This window comes from Equus asinus, chromosome 4 (genome assembly GCF_041296235.1).
Source record: "Equus asinus isolate D_3611 breed Donkey chromosome 4, EquAss-T2T_v2, whole genome shotgun sequence".
NCBI classification, from domain to species: domain Eukaryota; kingdom Metazoa; phylum Chordata; class Mammalia; order Perissodactyla; family Equidae; genus Equus; species Equus asinus.
The window spans coordinates 102,464,524-102,474,973 of NC_091793.1; the positions used below are offsets into that span (position 1 = coordinate 102,464,524).

General features: G+C 34.8%; 1 pseudogene; it reads left to right on the top strand.

Annotated features, from left to right (window-relative positions):
* The first annotated feature begins 7,776 nt into the window (after positions 1-7,776).
* On the top strand, positions 7,777-8,749 carry LOC106842611 (securin-like; annotated as a pseudogene).
* The last annotated feature ends 1,701 nt before the right edge of the window (positions 8,750-10,450 follow it).

Genomic DNA, 10,450 nt, shown 5'->3' on the forward strand with positions numbered 1-10,450 from the left:
CAAAATGAATTAAAGACTTGAATGTAAGACATGAAACTCCTAGAAGAAAGATTTTTATATCAAGCTTATCTTGGTGTCATAAAATGAGCTGGGAGATATTCCATATTTTTGACTTATTTTAAAGAGTTTATGTAATACTCATTTTTTTTTCTTCCTTAATGTTTAGAAGAATTCAACTGTTAAGCCATCTGACCCTGGAGTTCTGTTTTGGAAAAGTTTTTTAAGTAACAGACCCAATTTCCATAATAGACAGAAGACTATTAATATTTTCCTATTATTTGTGTCTATGTTAGTAACATTTTAAAAGAAATTTGGCCATTTCATCTAACTGTCAAATTTACCAGGCATATAATTTTGTATAATATATTCTTATCGTCCTTTTATTATCTGTTAGATCCTTAAAGATGTTCCTTTTTATTATAGGTATTGGTAATTTTTCCTGTTTTTTTCTTACCTTGTCTTTCTAGGGATTTATTAATTTTTATTAATCTAGTCAAAGAACCAACTTTTGGCTTTTTTCATTTTTATCATCAATTTTTCTCTATTTCATTATTTTCTCCTATCTTTTAAATTTTCCTTTCATTTACCTTTTGAGATTTATCCCCAGCTTTTTGAGGTAAAACCTTAGGCTATTGATTTTCAAACTTCCTTCTTTCCTAGAAAATGCATTTAAAGCTATATTATATGCCTAAACACTGCTTTGGTTGCATCTCCAGTTTGTATTTATGATATCTTCATTATCATAGAGTTCAAAGGTATTTTTTGATTTTCCTTATGATTTCTTCTTTAACCCATAGGTTATTTAGAAGTGATTGCCTAGTCTCAAGCAGTTGTGAATTTTTAAGATATCTCTTGTTTTTGATTTCTGGTTTAATTTCACTGTGGTCGGGGAACATACTCTGAAGGATTTCAGTCTTTGAAATTTGCTGTAATTTTTTGATCCAGGATGAAGTCAATCTTGGTAAATATTCTGTGTGCACTTGGAAAGAATATTCATTCTGTTGTTCTTAGGTGTAATGTTCTATAAATGTTGTTTATTTTATTGATTGAGTTTATAACATCTTACTGATTTTTCTGTCTGTTTGCTCTATCAACTATTGACCAAGTTATTTAACCCTTCCACTGTGATTGTGGATTTGTCTACTTTTAATTCAGTCATTTTAGACCTCATCTATTTTGAAGTTATGCTTTCTGTTGTATAAAGATTTAGAATTGTTATATATTTCTGATGGATTGATTCCTTTATCATTTTTAAATTCCCCTCTTTATTTCTAGTAATGCTAGTTTCTTTAAAGTCTACTTCCTGATATTAATACTCTACACAGGTTTCTTGAATGAGTATTTGCATGTTATAAACTTTTGTAGTCTTTTTTATTTTAACTACTTTTGTCTTTATGTATAAAATATATCTCGTGTAATAGTTGGTTGGATTTTTTTTTAATTCAGTTGGTTGATCTTAGTCTTCAGTACGAATATTTAATTCATTTACATTTTGTGTAAAACTGGTATATTTGAAATTGTATCCGCCGCCTCACTCTAGTTTCTATTTGAACTACAGTGGATGTTCATGATTTGTTGATTCCATATTTGCAAACTCACCTACTCACTAAATTTTATTTGTAACCCCAAATCAATACTCATAGCCATTTTATTGTCATTCACGGACATGCACAGAGTGGAGTAAAATTTAAGTAGCTCTATGTGCGTATTCCCAGCAGAGGTCAAAAAAGGTGATGCTCTGTCATCTTGTTTCAGCTCTTGTGATGTAAATAAGAATCTTTGTGGTGTGTTTAGTGCCATGTTGTTCAGATTTTTGTAGTTTTTGTTGGTTATTTCATTTTACATTTCCATCAACAGTGCACAAGTGTTCCAATTTCTTCATATTATATTATTTTTAATAGACAGCCAGATTCTCTTTTTAAGATATGTGCATCTATGTCCATAAGTGAAATTCATCTGTAGAATTTTGTGTAATTTGGTTTCATGTTTCAATAAAAATGTCACACTCATTAATTTCAGAAAAAAAATTTACAAATTTTTATTCTTTCGGTATGCTGGAATACCTTAAATACCGTTGAGTGATCTGATGTTTCAAGATTAAATAGAAATCCACCGTGAAACCATCTGGTCCAGGTGTTTTTTTATAGAGCAATCGTTTAAAACTTTCTCTGTTTCTTTAGTGGAAAAGGATCTCTTCAGGCTGTCCATCATATTGGGGACAATTTTGGTAAACTATATATTCCTATAAAGCTACTTTTTAAAATCTAAATTCTTAGATGTATTAGCTTAGAGTTGTTCAAATTGGTCTCACTAAAAAAAAATTCCTTTGATAATTATTTCCTCTTTTTCATCTCTTATTATGGTATTCGTGCTTGCCCCCTTTTTGAAAAACAGATTTTTTAGTCATTTGTCTATTTTGATGGTTTTTCTCTCAAAGAATAAGAATTTTTATTTAATTGTAAATTTTGCTACTTGTTTACTATCTCATTATTTTTTTATTTTCTAATAAATTTTTTCTTTCCTTTTGCATTTATTTTCTGTTTACTTTTAGCTTTTTTCTAGCTTTTTGAGTTGTGTGTTTAATCTATTTTCAATTAAATTTTTTTTGTATTACAAATATTTCATAGTAAGAATTTTCCTTTCAATTCTACTTTAACAATATCTTTTAGATTCTGATGTGTGATAGTTGCATCATTGTTATTTTCTATAAACTCTGGAAATTTTGTATTGTGATTCCTCTTTGACCAGAGAATTATTTAACATTGTGTATTTTAATGTCCAAGTGAAAGGAAAGCTTTTAAAAATAACTTTGTTATTCATTTCTAGTTTTATTACATTGTGGTCAGAGAATACTATTTGTACCATAATTGAGGTTTTGTCTGTGGTCTACTATTGGGCAATTTTTGCAAATTTTCCATAGCTCTTGGAGAATATGTATACTCTTTTATCAGAATTCATAGTTCAATTTAGATCTATAAGATCTACCTTATTGATTATGTTGTTTAGCTCTTCTGTATCCTAATTTTTTGCTTCATTGCCTCTGTCTTGGACTAAGAGAGGAGAGTTAAGATCTCCTGTTAATAGTGTATTTCTGACCACTTCTCCTTGAATCTCATGCAGTTTCTGCTTTATGAAAGTGTTTGATGTGTTTTTGGGAGAGTAGATATTAATAACTGTTATGTATCTTCATTATGATTCATACATTTAGCATTTTAAAGTATCCTTTCCCTTACTTAATCTTTTTTTCTTGAGCTCTGCCTTCTGAGGTCAAGAGTGCAACCCCTGCTTTCTTTTATATTTATTTCTGCCTGGTTCATTTAACCTGACTCCCTCTATCCCCATTATTTAATCTTAGCTGTATAATCAAAGATATAAAATGCTTGTACAATCTTATGCCGAATATTCTCCAATAATTTCTTTGTAGAGCATTTTACTTTTATTATATTGAATTCAGAGGGAGTCCAGGGTTTTGTAAACCTGCTTGAACTTAAATTAGGACAACAAAACCCACTAATACAAAAGTAGCACTCAGTAAAATGAGCCTTGGGCATCTCAACCTGACTGTGGCAATCTATATGCCTTTTGATTTTAATTCCCTATGTAATATTCATTCTTTCCCTTTTCCTTACTAATAGAACCCTGATTTTGTATGAGCTACAATATATCCAGCTGAAAGACAATGTTTCCCAGCTTTCATTATAGCCAAGATGTCATCATGGGACACATTTCTGGCCTATGAGACATAATTAAAAATCTGCTAGGGATTTATAGGAATGTTTTGCTTTCTCAAAATTGGTGTATTCCCTTCCTGATTGTCAATTCTCCTTTCCTTTACTTCTTATTCTTGTTTTCCTCCTCATCTTCCTCTTTCTTCTCCTACCCATCTTTCTCCTTTTTCTTCTTCATCTTCCTTAGAAGATAGGAAACATAGGAAACTGGGAGACAGACCAGTCTTCTTTCAATCCTGAGGTGACTGTGAGAGGAAAGCCATTTTTTAATGAGGGTAAAGCAGAAAGACAAAGACCATGGGCTATTGCTGACATGTTTACCTTTGGACTTCCTGCTTCTGGACTTCTTATTTTGTAAAAAAACATATTCCCCTATTTAGTTAAGTCTCTGTGGTTTGGTTTGTATTACACACAGTAAAACATAATAGCTAACTAATATTTTCAACTTTATTTCTATATTTACATGGCTGCTTACTTCTTTAGCTTCATTTCCCATTGTCATCCCTTAGTTTGCCTGTTGAACTTAAGGAAAGACTCATCTTCTCTGGTTTTGACCTTTGGCATTCTTTTGAGCTTGACTCACATTTGCTGTCTTATGCTTCTTTTTTTCCATTAACTCCAGCCAGGTACCAGTTTTCTTAGCTGACTATCTCCCCTCCTTTGTGTGAGCACAGCCTATGGTTCTGAAGGCTGCAGCTTAACTGGAGTGTGCTCAGAGATGTTCTCAGGCTTTTGACTTTGGTGTCATGGAACACATATCTATTCAGTGTCTAAAACAAATTTCAGTTCCATATGCAGCCTGATAGGTCACCTGTGGGTACATTGGTTTCAGAGTGGTAAAGGCAACAATTTGCATAGAAGAAAATATGGTGGACATTATAGAGTTGCATTGAGCTGCTTAGATCTGAAATGTGAAAAATATGGTACTTTAGTCTTATCAGTTGAATGCCTTAACAATCCACAAAGCCATCTACTACCTAAAAAACAAGCAAACAAACAAACGAAAACTCTACTTTGAGAAAATAGTTGTGTAGCCTATGAGCCACCCCCAGTCAGAGGCTTTGGAGGAAAATGTCATGATTTTGGTTCTGGAGAAGCTGGCAGACAATCTTGATACACACAAAAGTTAACTTCTGCCCTGAGTAGCTCCATAACAATGATCTTAGGATGAGTACTTCAGGATCCTATTATTACTGAGACCTCATTGTAAGGTACGTTCAGAGTTATGAACAAAGATTTCTGTAAGATGTGGTGATGATTAGAAAATTTTTATCTTGTTTCTTCACATAAAGAACTTGGGTCCAGAGAGCTTAAATTACCTGCTCAGGGTCCTATAGCCAGCACTAACCTTACTTAGATAACTCTCGTTTTGAAGTTTCTAGCGAACTCAGGAAAAGCTCATCATTATGAATAGCTGAGAGGATTATTACAGATATTAATTCAAATTCGCTCCCATTGATCAAAATATATAAGTATTTATAAACTTTGGAATCTTGTTAGTGGGTAATTTGGAACTTCTAGCTAAGAAGAATGACTTAGAGATAGAGAAAGAGGATCCAAGTAGAAGTGACTTCAGCATCATGGTGGTATAAGTTATCCCTCCTTTTTGAATCCCTTTTTAACAACTAAAACCCAGCATCTATCCATGAACAAAAGTTCCCCTATGGTAGTTGTGGATCTGGAGCCCTATACCAAGAGACCTGGGTGGAGTCTCTCCCATCTGTGCATCTGGTGGTAGGCAGACAGACCTTGATGTGGTCTGTGGAAACAACAGGAGCCTGTGAAGCTGCCCTTGGCTGTGATTGGGGAAAACCTGGAGAGTGCTGATTTGGGCAGACATCCTCAGATGAAAGAGAATTTGTAGAAGTCCAGCCTTCCCAAAGGGAGCTTCCAGCACTCCATTGCAGAAAAAATAAATAAAGTTTGACTCAGTGGAGAAGGTAACAGGAAGTTTGCCAACTCTGCCCCTTCCCCAAGGTGACACAGTGCAGGGCTGAACTAGCTGGTGGCAACCTCTCCCATGGGAGAAAGGGAGACTGACAAGGGAGTTCTTGGCTCCCTGAGCTGTGCAGGACACTGCTGGAGAAAGCCATTTCTCTCCAGAAGCAGCCAGAGTACTGAGGTGGAATATTCATGATTGGGAGGAGAAAGGAGATCAGGAAGGAGACAGATAAAAATATCAAAGGGCATTAAAAGGGACATGGTTCCTGTTGACTGCTTTCAGGACTCCAGCAGAAACCTACCCATAAGCCTCTGAGAGAACTTCATCAGAAGATTCTTCTGTCAGGCTCACAGGCATCTCCAATTCCCCAAGTGCTAAGTCCATACCTTTCTCCACTCTGAGGCTGGCTTTTTGAGCATGCTCCTGAGTGTGGCAGTAAGAGTGAGCTCTAGTAAATGGCTTGCACTCAGAAATCAGATCAGGGTCTGTGGACAGGGAGAAACAACAAATTTGAGCTGTAGTGCCACCATTTGGATAACAAAAGAGATTTTTCAGCAACCAGCCCGGTGAGTTGTAAGAACCAGAGAAGACACAGAAGCTTAAGAATTCTGCCACAAAAGAGAGCAAAAAGTGTGGAGCAGGTGTATCCATACAAGGTCAGAGAAACCTCCAGATATAACAGGACCAATGAACAGTGTATCCCACTTGAAGTCAACTAGTACAGATTTGAGGAGGTGTCTACTCGAAGGAAAGTAGCAATGCAAAACTGCAAAAACATGAAGAACTGAGGAAACCTGTCATTACCAAAAGATAATAATTCTCCAATTATTGAACTCAAAGACATAGAATTTTGTAATCTAGCTGATAAAGAACTAAAATAGCTATTTTGAAGAGACTCAATGAGCTACAAGAAAACACAGAAATACAATTCAACAAACTCAGGAAAACAATATGTGACAAAAATGAGAAATTTCACAAAGAGATAGAAGTCATAAAAAAGAACCAAACAGAAACTCTGGAGCTGAAGAAGTCAATGAATGAAATGTAAAAAAAAAAAAAAAAAGAAAAAGAAAAAAGAAATAGAGAGCATCTACAACAAAGTAGACCAAGTGGAAGATAGAATCAGTGAGCCAGAGGATAGGAACTTTGAAATAACCCAATCAGAGGAGGACAAAGAAAAAAGGAAAGAGCAAATAAAGCCTATGAGGTTTATAAGACATCATAAAAAGTACAAATATTAAAATAATTGGAGTTACGGAAGGGGAAGAGAGGGAGAAGAGAGCAGAATGTTTATGTAGAGGAATAATAGCTGAGAGCTTCCCAAACCTAGGCAGAGACTTGGACATCCAAGTTCACAAAGCTAATAGATTTTCCTATCATTTCAGTGCAAAATGACTGTCTCCAAGACACATTGTAATGGAACTGTCAAAAATCAAAGACAAAGAGAGAATCCTAAAAGCAGCAAGAGAAAAAAAGATTGTAACTTACAAAGAAATCCCCCTTGGCTATCAGCAGATTTCTCAGCAGAAATCCTACAGACCAGGACAGAGTGGAATGACATATTCAAAGTGCTGAAAGAAAAAATTGCCAGCCAAGAATACTCTATTTGGCAAAGTTATGAAAGAGATATTAGAGAGAAATATCATATATCAGATCTCAGATTTCAGATTTCACCAGATATGAAAGAGAAATAGAGATATAAAAGAGAAATAAAGGTGCTGGCCTGGTGGTGTAGTTGTTGAGTTCATGTGCTCTGCTTCAGTGGCCCAGGGTTCATAGGTTTGGCTCCCAGGCACAGATCTATGCACCACTTATCAAGTCATGCTGTGGCAAGAATCCTACATATAAAGTAGAGGAAGATGGGCACAGCTGTTAGCTCAGGGCTAGTCTTCCTCAGCAAAAAGAGGAGGATTGGCGGCAAGCATTGCTCAGGGCTAATCTTCCTCAAATGCACACAAAAAGAGAAATAAAGACTTTCCCCAAAAAACAAAAGCTGAGGGAGTTAATCACTGCTAGACCTGCCTCTCAAGAAATGCTGAAAGAAGTTCTTCAGGCTGAAATGAAAAGATGCTAATTAGCAACATGAAAATATATGAAAGTGACTAAATGCGCTGGAAAGGTAAATATACAGTCAAATTTAGAAAACTCTAATTCTGTAACAGGACAGTGTGTTAACCACGTAACTATAATATAAAGCTTAAAGGAAAAGTAAAAAAGCTGGTATAATTTTTTAACAAATACACAGTATAAAAGAGGCAAATTGTGAGATCAAAAATACAAAAGGGAGGGAGTAAAAGGGTGGAGTTTTTGTATGTTATTGAAGTTAAGTTGCTATCAGATTAAAATGAACTGTTTTATCTATAAGATGTTTTATGTAAGCCTCATGGCAACCACAAAGCAGACACCTAGAGTCAATTCACAAAAGATGAAAAGGGAATCAGAGCAGAAAATCAGAAAGAGCAATCAGAGCAGAAAAAGAGGCTAAGTCTTGACTACTCTTATCTTTGTTAAGGAAAATGGAGAACGAGGCACCCATATGACTCCTGGGGATGGGCTGAAACTGGGATCTAAGACTTCAGTCAAAGTCTTAGATGGGAGATCTCAGGTTTCAACGCTACATGTTGGCAAAATGATGCTCCACCAGCCTTACCTAAAGCTGCTAGAAAGCCTTTGGGAACTGCCATCAGAGCTATAGAAAAGTCAATAAAAAATAATAGACCCCTCATACAGAAACAGACAAACTTCTCTGCCAAAAAGATGACTGAGAAGACGGTTGAAGCAAAAAACTGTTCCTGCTTCAGATGACAGAAATAGAAAAATTCTTTCCCTTTAATCCTCTAGACTTTGATAGTTTCGACCTACCTGAAAACATCAGATTGCACACTTCCCCTTGAATGGAGTGCCTCTTATGATCCTCACTGAAGAGAGGGAACTTGAAAAGCTGTTACACTTGGGCTCCCCTTCACCTCTGAAGATGCCCTCTTCATTATGGGAGTCTACTCTGTTGCAGTCTCTTTCAGGTATTCTATTGACTCTGGGTGTTGAATTGACACCTATTTGCTATGACTTAGATATTTAAGTTTCTTAGTACTCTATAGTTGGTGTGTGTATGTTTTCAGATTAATAAAGCAATTTTTTTTCTTAACAGAAAAAAAAGCAAAATAAAAAATTGTCAAAAGTAAGCAGAAACAGAGGAAAAAATAAACAGCTGAACTACAAAACAGCCAGAAAGCAATTAATAAGATGGCATTAGTAAGTCCTTACATATCAATAATTACTCTAAATGTAAATAAATTGAACTCATCAATAAAAAGACAAGGAGTGGCTAGATGGATTTAAAAAAAAAAGACAACTATATGCTACTTTCAAGAGACTCACTTCAGCTTTAAGGACACATATAGGCTCAAAGTGAAGGGATGGAAAAATATTCTATGCAAGTGGAAACCAAAAGAAAGCAGGGGTAACTATACTTATATTAGACAAAATAAACTTGAAGCTAAAAATGGTAACAAGAGACAAAAAAGGTCATTATATAATGATAAAGGGGTCAATTCATCAAGAAGATATAACAATCATAAATATATATGCCCTCAACCTGAGAGCACCTAAATATATTAGGTGAATCCTAACATATCTGAAGGGAGAAACAGACAACAAAACAATAATAGTAGGAGACTTCAATATCCCACTTTCAGCAATGGATAGATCATCCAGACAGAAAATCAACAAGGAAATAGTAGACTTGAACCATATATTAGACTAAATGGATCTAACAGGCATTTATAGAACATTGCATCCAACAGCAGCAAAATACACATTTTTCTCAAGTGCACATAGAACCATTCTCCAGAATAGGTCATATGATAGGCCACAAAATAAGTCCTAGAAAATTTGATAAGACTGAAATTGCATCAACTATCTTTTCCAGCTAGAATGGTATGAAACTATTAATTGACAAAAAGAGGAAAGCTGGAAAATTTGCAAGCATGTGGAAACTAAACAACACATTCCTGAACAACCAATAGTTCAAAGAAGAAATCAAAATGGAAATAAAAAAAAGCAGTTATTATAGGAAAACTTAAAGTGATAAATGCATATATTGCGAAAACTGAAAGATTTCAAACAAACAACCTAACTTTACAACTCAAGGAGGAACTAGAAAAACAAGAACAAACTAAGCTCAAAGTTGGCAGAAGAAACAAAATAATGAAGATCAGAGGAGAAATAAATGAAACAGAGACTAGAAAAACAATAGAAAAAACAACAAATCTAAGAGCTGTTTTTCTGAAAAGATAACCAAAATTGACAAAACCTTAGATAGACTAAGAAAAAAAGAGAGAAGACTCAAATAAATAAAATTAGAAAAAAGAGACATTACAACTGATATCACAAAAATACACAGGGTCATGAGACTACTGTGAACAATTATGTGCCAACAAATTGGATAACCGGAATAAATGGATAAATTCCTAGAAACATAGAACTTGCCAAGACTAATCATGAAGTAGAAAATCTGAACAGATCAATAACATGTAAGGAGATTGAACCAGCACTCAAAAACCTTCCAACACAATGAAACCCAATGGCTTCGCTGGTGAATTCTACGAAACATTTAAAGAAGAATTAACGCCAATCTTTCTCAAATTCTTCCCCAAAATTGAGGGAGAGGTAATACTCCCAAACTTGTTTTAAAAGGCCAGCTTTACCTGATACTAAAGCCAGATAAGGACACAACAAGAAAAGAAAACTTCAGACCAATATCCCTGATGAATATAGATAC